General features: G+C 33.2%; 1 long non-coding RNA gene across 1 annotated transcript; it reads left to right on the forward strand.

The window, feature by feature from the left end:
• Positions 1 to 11,747: 11,747 nt before the first annotated feature.
• On the forward strand, positions 11,748 to 12,159 carry LOC129742927 (uncharacterized). The gene is made up of 3 exons (XR_008736578.1): positions 11,748 to 11,841; positions 11,904 to 11,982; positions 12,042 to 12,159. It is a non-coding gene; the product is annotated as an uncharacterized LOC129742927 (long non-coding RNA).
• The last annotated feature ends 32 nt before the right edge of the window (positions 12,160 to 12,191 follow it).

Consider the following 12,191-nt stretch of genomic DNA (forward strand, 5'->3'; position numbering starts at 1 on the left):
TTTATAATTCAAAGATTAAAAAAAACATCTAAGTTAAGATGCGCGCCTATTGCCTATTTTTTTTATATATCGGATTATCCCGATCCGAAAACGTGTGGGAGAGCTTATGATAAATGATAAAGCTAGGTAATTTTTTGTTTGACAATATTCAATTTTCTTCAAACATCAACATACGAGCATGTATTGACTTAAATTTTTCCGATCGTTCTTACACCCACCACCCGCACCGTCGATTTCATGGCTATTTTAGCCGTACTTTTCAATTTTTTTATCGTCTTCTTTCATTTTACTTTAGAAAATTTCAGATTCTGCTGGTTGGATAGCTCTTTTTTTCGAAGCAAAAGCTATGTTCTAAGAGTTTAGTACACATCTGCTAAGCAAACGTTTATTCATACCAAACTAAGCAAATGCTTTGGGCTTTTGCTTTGCTTGATTTCGAGCAAAGTAAAAGCTACCGAAGCAATTGCTAAACCTTATTCATACCACTAATTGAGAAAAAACTAAATGGATAGGAAAGAAAAGGATATTTATATAAATCAATTTATACACAGTAAACGAAAATTACCGAGTTCGGTAATTTTTTTTACCGAAATCCTAACATGTGTAAATCGTTAAACTGTTCGGTAATTTTTCCGGTAAAAAATAAACGAACATCGGTAAATCGATTCTTCATTTACCGATGTTCGTTTATTTTTTTACCGAAAAAATTACCGAACAGTTTAACGATTTACACATGTTAGAATTTCGGTAAAACAATTACCGAACTCGGTAATTTTCGTTTACTGTGTAGGGAATTGGTAGAATAATTTTTAAGGGTGTTACATTTAATTCTATGTGCAGAAATTTTGATACGATGTTGTGATTTTTTTCTTGCGCTAGAGTTTGCACACAAAAATTTCGTCAATCCCCAATTTCGCTCTACGATTTCGCTTAGGATCGAGTCCGGTCTTGGGAACAGTCTTAGGTCGAATTCACAGTGAGCGCGGTGCGAAGTGCGAAGCGAATTTCCAATTCGCGCGAAAAACCGCTTCTCATTGAAACACGTTGAAAAAAACATCGACCGGCCACAGTGCAAGCGAATTTTCGTGCGAAGACCCGGCTGGATCGCGCGAATTCATTCTGTTCATCTGGACATACACTGAAAATATTCTCTCGGAAATGTTTTATCGTAAAATGATTTATCAAAAAAATATTTTTCAAAAGTTTATTTATTTAATAATCATTGCCGTTTCTGTGTTAGTAATAAAAAATGTACGGTTTTTTAGCGCGGATTTTCGAAAAAAAACGCGGTTTCAGTCTTTATCAATTGAAACAAATTCTAACTGGCAATAAACGACCGGTGGCATGGAAGCCCCACAATACGTGTATAGGGCGCAGGGGCTGAACGGATAGAAGTTGGAATTTGTTATCCGACGCCATCTTGAAATCCAATATGGCCCCTTCCACTCAACTTTAAAATGCTGGAAGTGACTAAAAGCAGATGAAACTCCCACAATATGGGTATTGGATGAAAGTACTCAATAAGTAGAAGTCGAATTTGGCTGTCCGACGCCATTTTGAAATAAAAGATGGCGGTTCCCGCTTAATTCAAAATGCAATTAAGAACTGAAAATCGTATGGTCCATCCACAATATAAGAAATGAGTGAAAGGGATAAAAATTTGATGAAAAATTACTGACAAAAACTTAACAAAATTTAAAAAAGCATGAAATGAATAAACAAAAATATGACAAGTGTTATAAAACTAAAGTAATATTGACAAAAATATAACAAAACTGTGGGAAAATATGAATAACTATTACTAAAATTAAAAAATATGACAAAAAAAATAAAGACAAATGACAAAACTTTGAATAAAACACGACAAATGTGGTAAAATAATTATGCCAAAAATATGACAAATTTAAAAAAAAATTAGACAAAAATATGAGGAAAAATTCACAGAAATAGCAGCAAAACTATGACAAATGAGAAAAATGACAAAATAATAACAACAAATCTATATATATAAAAAGCAATTTCTGTATGTTTGTTTGTTTGTTTGTTTGTTTGTTTGTTTGTTTGTTTGTTTGTTTGTTTGTCCTCTATAGACTCAGCCATCTTAAGGGCTAGAGAGCTGAAAATTGGCATGGATGCTCATTAGGACCAGGAAGGATGAAAAATGTTTTTAGATTTTCGGATGACCCCTTCTAAAGGGGGTCGTCGATAGAAGACAAATATTGTTTTCGCGATATTGACGTTACTTTTCGTCGGATCGTGTTGAAAATTTGCACATGAGTGTTTTGAAAGACGAGCAATCGATTTCAGGTGTCAAATTTTGTGTAAGGGGTCAGCCAAAGGGGTCATCCATATTAACTGTTTGCTGTTTTTGCGATGTTCACGTTATTATACATCGTATTCAGTTGAAAATTGGTACACGATAGTTTTGAGTGACGTGCAATCGATTTCAGGTATCAAATTTAGTGTAAGGGGCCGGCAGAAGGGGTCGTCCATATAAAATTTTCAGTATCTTAGTGATATTGACGTTTTTATACATCGGATTGGGGTGAAAATTTGCACATAGGAGTTATTAGGGACAAACAACTGATTTCACTAATCCAAACTAAAATTAGGGGTCGGCCAAAGGGGTCGTCCATATTAACTATTCACTGTTGATGCGATATTGTCGTTATTATACATCGTATTCAGACGAAAATTGGTACACGAGAGTTTTGAGAGATGAGCAATGGATTTCAGGTATTAAATTCAGTGTAAGGGGCCGGCAAAGGGGGTCGTCCATATAAACCTTTCAATATTTTTGCAATATCGTCGTTATTTTACATCGGATTGGGATGAAAATTTGCACACGGTAGTTTTCAGGGACGAGCAACCGATTTCAGATGTCAAATGATTTGCCAGGGGTCGACGAAAGGGGTCGTCCGTATAAATTAGTTTTTCACTGTTTTTAGCAATATTGACGTTATTATTCAATGGATTGCTTTGAAAATTTGCACACGGCAGTTTTGAGGGAAGGGCAATCGATTTCAGTCATCAAAGGTTGTATAAGAGCCCCCGAAATGGGGTTTAGCTTTTTGGCAATAATTGCGTTGTTATGCAATGATCGAGTCGAAATTTATACACGTGGTTTTTTGGCACGCTCAAAGGATTTCTGATTTCAAATTTAGTGGCAGACGACAGACAAAGTGATCGACCAATATTTTTGCAATTAGGTATTACTTAACAATGAATTCAGAAGTGCATCTGGAAAATGCTTGGCAATTAGCTTTCATACAAACTGTTCATGACATATTCCAAGTTGAAAGCGAAACGGAGTTCGTATGGGATCAGCTAGTTTACAATAAAATCACAAAAATCTGACAAAAAATTAACACAAAATTTAAAAAAAATGACATAATGTTGAATATCCCAAGCAACCAGAATTCCCTTAAAAAGGTTCCATAGAAGCTTAATCAGCTCTCGTTTGTGTCTGAAGAGAATGCTAATCAGCCCAAAATTTAAGTTCTTAAAGCTACTTTCAAGTTCGTTTAGGGGGCTGTAGAGAACGCTATTCAGCTCCTAAGAGAATGTCAAGAAACTTCTACGCGCCGAAAAAAAAATCCAATTGACAGATTGCTCTGACAACCACTTGTCAGATTGCTAGGTTGCCGGTCTATCATGGTCTATCTCATTGATTTTAATTGTATTGTTTTGATTACAAAAGCTGCCCAAGTAACCATTAAGCCGTTAAAATTGGCCCTACTTTAGCTCTATAGTCGAATATAGAACATGCTTACAAAGCCTCATAAGCTCTATATTCGACTTAAGTGCTGCCCAAAAGCCGATTTTGGCGTGTATTTCGGCCAATATACGGCCTGTGAGGAAATGTCAAAATACTAATCCAGTGGGTACAACCCACTAGAAGAAAAATAGGAAAAAATATCATTTGTTTACATTCGTCTTTTTCCGGAGGTATTCCTCTATCTCTCTTCTCCTCACAACTTTCATTACCTTTGATTTTTTTTTTGTGTAGAAACTGGAATCGAACTCATAACTTTTCCCACTTTGCATTTAATCGGCCACTTTACTTGATAGCCTATCCTATCAACGCAGGAATGTTTGGAAATTTGGCCCATTTAAATGAAGCAATAAGAAACAAGACAGATTCTTTTACTGTTGTTCTGATTTTTATTTAATCAAATCCATGAATTGAAGAAGTCACTCGGAATATTTCTCTAAAAAACCTTCTGAATCATTCACTTCACATAATTCGCTGTTGTTCGTCTAAAACAGCAGCTTGGGTGGCAAATTGGCTGATATTCCTGCCTTTTAAGACAGAAAGTTTGTCGGCTGAACAACTGTTTCCAGTAGTTTCATTCCGACAAACTCTTATCTTTTCTGCAGCTGCGGCCGGTCGTCGAATAATGTTTCCTAGCACCTGATTCTCCTCTATGGAGAATACCAACAGCATTCCATTTTCCTATCGAGCGCTTCGGTGACCTGTGGAGTCAATTACAAAAATAATTATGTGCGGTCGTTATTGAAATCAACGTAATAATTACATTTTTTTTTCTCCTAAGCCAAAAGATTAAAAATAAATAAATTCACAGCTCTTCTTTTTATAAAATCTAGTTGATTTTCTTTTTTGTTTCTCTCTTCGTAATGACAGCTATCATACAGGGCTTGAAAGCTCTGATGAACGGCTTTTAATGCCAATATAGGGCCTATTTCAGGGCTTCAATCTTACAGTGCCTATTAGCATTTGAAAACATTATTTACGGCTTATAGGCACTGAAGTGCTTTTATAGGGCTGTAAAGCGGCTTACAACAGTGCTAAATGGTTACCTGGGTGCTTACACGCCTAGAGAATTGAACCGCTGCTCTCTAGGTTGCAATGAAACTCACCAGCCTCTCGACCAATCCAGCAATAGCTAATTGCCACTGTAATGATAAGTATTTAAACTTAATGTCATTTGAGATGATTGAGTGGGTTGGTCAACAGAAGGTACCTTATTTCTTTCAAAGGACTTTCAGTACACAATATGAATCATAACAAAAATTCGCATCATCAAAAATTTATTCGAATATCTTATTAAACATTTATAAGAAAAATTCGAAAAAATCTTGAATTCCATTTGTAAATATCAGTACAGATATAAACAAAAAAAATACCATGACAAGAAATTGACAGACATTTTTGACATGTCGCTTAGAATTCCCATATAGGTTCTTTAAAACACCTTCAAGTATCTTAATGGTGCGCTTTAGAATGTTACGCGAACGTTATCGACCTTCTTGAATAACATTTTTGACATGTCGCTTAGAATTCCCATATAGGTTCTTTAAAACACCTTCAAGTATCTTAATGGTGCGCTTTAGAATGTTACGCGAACGTTATCGACCTTCTTGAAAAACATTTTTGACATGTCGCTTAGATTTCCCATATAGGTTCTTTAAAACGCCTTCAAGTATCTTAATGGTGCGTTTTGGAATGTAACGCGAACGCTATCGACCTTCTTGAAAGAAGTTCCATTAAAAGCGCTTAGAAGCTCCGTTATCGATAGTTTAACCTTTCAAAGGGCGATGGAAGTTCCTGAGTAACTTTTACGCGACAAGAGTCACCTGAGGTTCCCGTAATACATTTTTTCAGCCAAATGTGAACTTTGGAGTTCGGAGTTAAGTAAAAACGCGACTTTTGGTTGCTTGGGATGTTAAAAATGTAACTCAGTTGGCAAGTTAGTTCCCTCCTAAGCCAATGTCCGTGAGTTCAAATACAAGAGTAATCATCGAATGCAGTTGTACTGGGTAAGACTTTCAGCACTGACCACACTGACTTGACTCTTAGAACAAAAATTCAACCATTTTCTGTCTAATTTTTTGTTGTCAGATTTTGCAGGTTCGCAATACCGACGGCAGGTGGCGAACCTGAAAAATTTGACAAAAAATGCCCTGTAGGAAAAATGGTCCTGTTTAGCCCGATTTTATCGTAGAAATTGCGTGTTTTATTTTTAAAGTTGGGTGGCATTTCCTAACTGGGATAGCATTTCTTCAAATCGATCGATGCGCACTCTGGAATCGACATTGCGTACTGTTGGAAAAATGATTTTTTTTTGTTTTTTTTCTGGAAAACTTATCCAGAAAACGAAATCGAGTGTCCAGTCAGTATGGTCAGTGCTTTCAGTATGAAGAGAAGATGTGAAAACGACTAAAATCGAACGAAAAAAGACAAAACTCACAATCAAATGAACAAAAAATCTGACAGAACTATGACAAAAATACGACAAATGAAACAAAATTATTACAAAAATTAAAATAAAATGACAAAAATCCTACAGTACTATAACAACCTTTGTCAACTGTTTGTCATAATTTTGTTTTCTTATCGTTGTTTTGTTAAATTTTTATCATATTTTTTCATAGCTTTGTTACATATATATTTATTACATTTGTAAGATTTTTTTCATAGTATCGCCAGATTTATGTTATTTTATTGCAACATTTTGTCATATTTGTAAATTTTGATTAGTTATTATATTTTTCATATTATTATTTCAATTTTCATATTTTCCATAATGTTGTCAAGTATTTGTTAAAGTTTTTATTTCGAGTTTTGGAATTATTGTTAATTTTTTGTTATTATTTAGTCAACTTTATTAATTTTTGTCAGATTTTTTTAAAATTTGGTCAAGGCTTTGCCATTTTAATGTCAAATTTATCATAGATTTGGTATATTTTTATCATATTGTAATATTTGTGTCACCTTTGTCATATTTCTATCAAAGTTTTGTCAGCGTTTCGTAATATTTGTTGTTATTATACTGTAATTTTTTTTTCATTATTTTGTTATATTTTTGTCATAGTTTTGGTAGATTTTTTTTCTTGCGATTTTAAGTCATTTAAAATATTTAAAAGTTGAGCGAAAGCTGCCGTATTGGATTTTGAAATGGCGTTTCATAGCGTCAGACTGCAAATTTCGACTTTTTCTAATTGATTCAGTCATTTAAAGCATGTTGGTGTTAGGCTGAAGCCGTCATACAGGATTTGGGTGTCAAAAATCTATTCTCCGACGTACTCATAAAGTCCAGGCAATTCATGACCTTAAGATTCATTTTCATAATCCCCGCGGTCCTAGAACGCGCAAGGTTTTTCCGCCGTTTTCCGAAGTTAACGTGGTTTTTCGGAATTAACGCGGATTATTTTTTTTTGGCGCGGTACGTATCCCTCGCTCACAGTTTTGATTCTGCAAATTAATTTGCAAAGATTTTTTCACAAGTGATTAATTTTTGCAAAACAGAAGGTTTTTTTTCAGTGTTGAACCGCTTCGCAATTCGCGTACACTGTGGCCGGCCTTCAAAAATGAACTTGCGAAATTCATCCGGTGAATGAATATTTCGCTTCGCAGTTCGCTTCGCGCTCACTGTGTTCGTACCCTAAGGGTACGAACACAGTGAGCGCGAAGCGAAATATTCATTCACCGGATGAATTTCGCAAGTTCGCTTTTGAAGGCCGGTCACAGTGCACGCGAATTGCGAAGCGGTTCAACACTGAAAAAACCTTCGGTGTTGCAAAAATTAATCACATGTGAAAAAATCTTTGCAAATTAACAAAACTGTGAGCGAGGGATACGCACCGCGCAAAAAAAAAACCAATCCGCGTTAATTCCGAAAAACTCAATCAATTAGTAACAGTCGAATTTTTCTGACGCTATGAAACGCCATCTTAAAATCCAATACGGCGGCTTCCGTTCAACTTTAAAATAATTTTAATGACTGAAAATCGCAAAAAAAATCTTCTAAAACTATGACATAAATATAACAAAATTTTGAAAAAAAATACAATATAATAATAACAAATATTACGAAACGCTGACAAAACTTTAATAAAAATATGGCAATGGTGATAAAAATATTACAAAAATATTAGAAAAATATACCAATTCTATGATAAATTTGACATTGAAATGGCAAAGCCATGACCAAATTTAAAAAAAAAAACTGACAAAAATTAATAAAAGTTGACTGAATAATAACAACAAATTAGTAATAATGCCAAAACTCGAAATTAAAAACTTTGACAAATATTTGACAACATTATGGAAAATATGAAAAATGAAATAAAAATATGACAAATATAATAACTAATCAAAAATTACAAATACAGACCCCGTTCGTTTTTGGCAACACGCCCGAAAATTTTATGTTGCCAAAATCGAACGGTTCTTTTTGTCACTTTTTCATTTTTGATTTTTAATTCAAATTAGTCAAAATTTATGTAAAACCTTATATTAGCATACAATTTTTCAATTTGACTCAATTATATTAGTTATGAGCATTAAACACAAGGAACATTTAAAGAAGGTAGTGTCGAGGCAGCCCTACTTTAGTATTAGTACACACTGCGACGTCACAATCACGAAAAATCTGGTAATTTACTAGGAAATTTGCCTTCTTCGTTGATTTTTTTTTTTTTTTGTTTCGATTATAGTCGTTTTACCATCTTTGTGGCATTCGCGACTTTATCAACGTTGCAGTTGGCGGAAAGTTATTGAAAAACTTATCCGGTACAACTGTGTTCGATGTTTACTCTTGGGCTCGAACTCACGGACATCCGCTCAGGAAGCAACTGACTTGCCAACTGAGCTATATCTCAAGCCCTCTTTTTCGTTGATAATTTGCTGGAAATGTTCCACTTGTAATACCTGTTATTCTAGAACAATTCTTGCTCTTCAAGATCGGTACAAATAAGTTGGATTTTCGAGTAATTTTTGTATGAAATAGACCATCGAAGTCAGAGAAAATGGTGGATTTTCCCTACTCAAATTTGCAAAACTTTCAAATAAATTCAAAGTCTTCCATGAAAATGATCAAATCAGTGCAGTTTAAGATCCTTATTACAAAAAGGTAATCAAAAAACAAACTTTTATATAAAACCACAATTATTTATTCGCATTTTAGTAAATCGAGTTAACAATAATCAATTGATGTTAATTGTTCTACATAAGAATTGAATATGGTAAACCGATTGGATAAAAATCATGACAATCAGTTGAACACTCAATAACTACCAGCTAGACCTTTTTAAAGTAGATTTTATCTTCGTTTTTGAACGTTTTAGCTTCAAGATGACATTGCGTTCATTATTAAAATGAGAAAAAAACATAATGCAATCTTCAAAGGACCAGAAAATTTCATAACATAGTGGTGGTGAAATAGAGGTCTTACAAATCAATCAAAATGAAATTGAAATTCATTTTCGTTCTAAAACATGTTTTTTTTAATTTCTGCCATTCCCATATAAAATTTCCAAACATTCGTTTTTGTGACGTCACAAAAAAAAATCCAATATGGCTCTCGACACTACCTTATTTAAATATTCCTTGCATTAAACATGGAAAAAATCATGTTTTTACTGTTTAAAACTATCATAATTAAGCCGAATGAAAAAATTTCATGCTAATATTACGTTTTACATTAATTTTTATTTGTTTAAAATGAAAATAAAAAATAAAAAAAAGACAAAAAAACGTCTTTTTTGGATGTTGCCAAAAACTAACGGTTTTTGCTCGGATGTTGCCAAAATCAAGCGGGGTCTGTATGACAAAATTTTGAAATAAAATAACATAAATCTGGCAATACTATGACCAAAATCTTACAAATGTGATAAAAATATATGCAACAAAAGTATGAAAAAATGTTACAAAACTATGATAAAACAAAACTATGACAATTGACAAAGGTTGTCATAGTACTGTAAGATTTTTGTCATTTTATTTTAATTTTTGTTATAATTTTGTCATTTTTTCGTTTGTCATATTTTTGTCATAGTTCTGTCAGATTTTTTGTTCATTTGATTGTAAGTTTTTTTTTATAGTTTTGTCTTTTTTCGTTCGATTATATTCGTTTTACCACCTTCTCTTCATACTGAAAGTCTTTTCCAGTACAAATGCATTCGATGATTACTCTTGTATTTGAACTCACGGACATTGGCTTAGGAGGGAACTAACATGCCAACTGAGTTACACATATCACAAGCCCATAGATTTTTATAGATTGTGTCATTTTTTCGTCGTATTTGCGATATATTTTTTACATATTCATCATTAATAAATTATTATTATTATTATTATTATTATATGTTTGGATTTGTCTTTTTTTTTTTTTTAATTTTGTGATTTTTATGTCGTATTTGTCATCATTTTGTCATTTTTCTTACATATATTTGAAAGTATTTTGTTATATTTTTATCTCATTTTTCATAATTTTGTTAGATTATTGTCATTATTTTTGACAATTTTTTGTCATATTTTTTTTCAAAACTTTATCATATTCTAGCCATTTTGCCTTATTTTTTGTCAGATTTTTGTGATTTTATTGTAAATTTGTTGTTATTATTTTGTCATTTTTGTAAATTTATTGTCAAATATTGGTCCTTATATTAGTTCTGTCAGGTCATTTCATTATCAAATTTTGATTATAATTTTATCATAATTTTTTTTTCTCTGTGATTTTTTTCTCATATTTTTGTCTAATTTTGTAATATTTGTCATATTTTTTGGCTTAATTATTTAACCACATTTGGCGTGTTTTATCCAAAGTTTTGTCATTTGTCACTATTTTTTTTGTCATATTTTTTAATTTTAGTAATAGTTATTCATATTTTCCCACAGTTTTGTATTATTTTTGTCAATATTACTTTAGTTTTATAACACTTGTTATATTTTTGTTTATTCTTTTCAGTGCTTTTTTGCAGTTCTCTCAAAATTTTTGTTAAATTTTTGTCAGTAATTTTTCATCTACTTTTTTATCCCTTTTACTGATTTCTTATATTGTGGATGGACCTTACGATTTTCAGTTATTTATTGCATTTTGAATTAAGCGGAAACCGCCATCTTGTATTTCAAAATGGCGTCGGACAGTCAAATTCGACTTCTACTTATTGAGTACTTTCATCCAATACCCATATTGTGGGAGTTTCATGTGCTTTTCAGTCACTTCCAGCATTTTAAAGTTGAGTGAAAGGGGCCATATTGGATTTCAAGATGGCGTCGGATAACAAATTCCAACTTCTATTCGTTCAGCCCCTTCACCCTATACACATATTGTGGGGCTTTTATGCCACCGGTCGTTTATTGCCAGTTATAATTTGTTTCAATAGAAAAAGACTGAAACCGCGTTTGTTTCGAAAATCCGCGCTAAAAAACCGTGCATTTTTCATTACCAAAACAGAAACGGCAATGATAATTAAATAAATAAACTTTTGAAAAAAAATTTTTTGATAAATCATTTTACGATAAAAAATATCCGAGAGAATATTTTCAGTGTATGTCCGGATGAACAGGATGAATTCGCGCGATCCAGCCAGGTGTTCGCACGAAAATTCGCTTGCACTGTGGCCGGTCGATGTTTTTTTCAACGTGTTTCAATGAGAAGCGGTTTTTCGCGCGAATTGGAAATTCGCTTCGCACTTCGCACCGCGCTCACTGTGAATTCGACCTTAGACAGATCCTATCCAACTGTCCCATCGAAGAGAAGAAAATTATACTGTTTCTTCAAAAAAGTAATTTAATGGACCAAATATAATACAACATCAAAAATGAGTACATCCAACAACTAAAATGAGTACACACGACGAACACCATTCAAAATTTTGACAAGCCACGGAGGAAAAGGGATGAATAACACGAGAGTGTTAAAATCCTAGCAAAACAAACAAAAAAACAAACAAAACTACGATTTCGCTGTTTTCTCTCACCGTCAAATGTGTATGTCTCTTGAATACGAGAACTAACTAATCACAGCAGTCATGCCATTCCAAATTGTAAACAAAACGTTTGAAAAAGTCATGGAACTTCTTCGGAATTTCAAGGTATATTTTCAAAATATTTTATTGCGAAACTTTGCTTTAATAAGGGCTTATATTATTTCTAGATCAAACGAAAGGTTCCCATTTACAACGAGCGAAGGTTGGCAAAGATGGGTCCACTATCAATATCCTTTATCAAAATTCGTAAGTTTAAATTTAATTGGGCTAGAATCAGTGCTTTTTCCAATTGAACTTTATTCCAGCATCAAGTATTATGTGAACTGTGTTCTGAAACCGTACCTAGTGGACAGCGAAACAAGGCTGTGATAATGCTAGGGTCAAAGTCAAAGTAGAGAGCCTGAGGGACGTGTTGAAGACATGCGGCAGAACAACAGGCTCAACCTCAATCTCAA

Source organism: Uranotaenia lowii, chromosome 1 (assembly GCF_029784155.1).
Source record: "Uranotaenia lowii strain MFRU-FL chromosome 1, ASM2978415v1, whole genome shotgun sequence".
NCBI lineage: Eukaryota > Metazoa > Arthropoda > Insecta > Diptera > Culicidae > Uranotaenia > Uranotaenia lowii.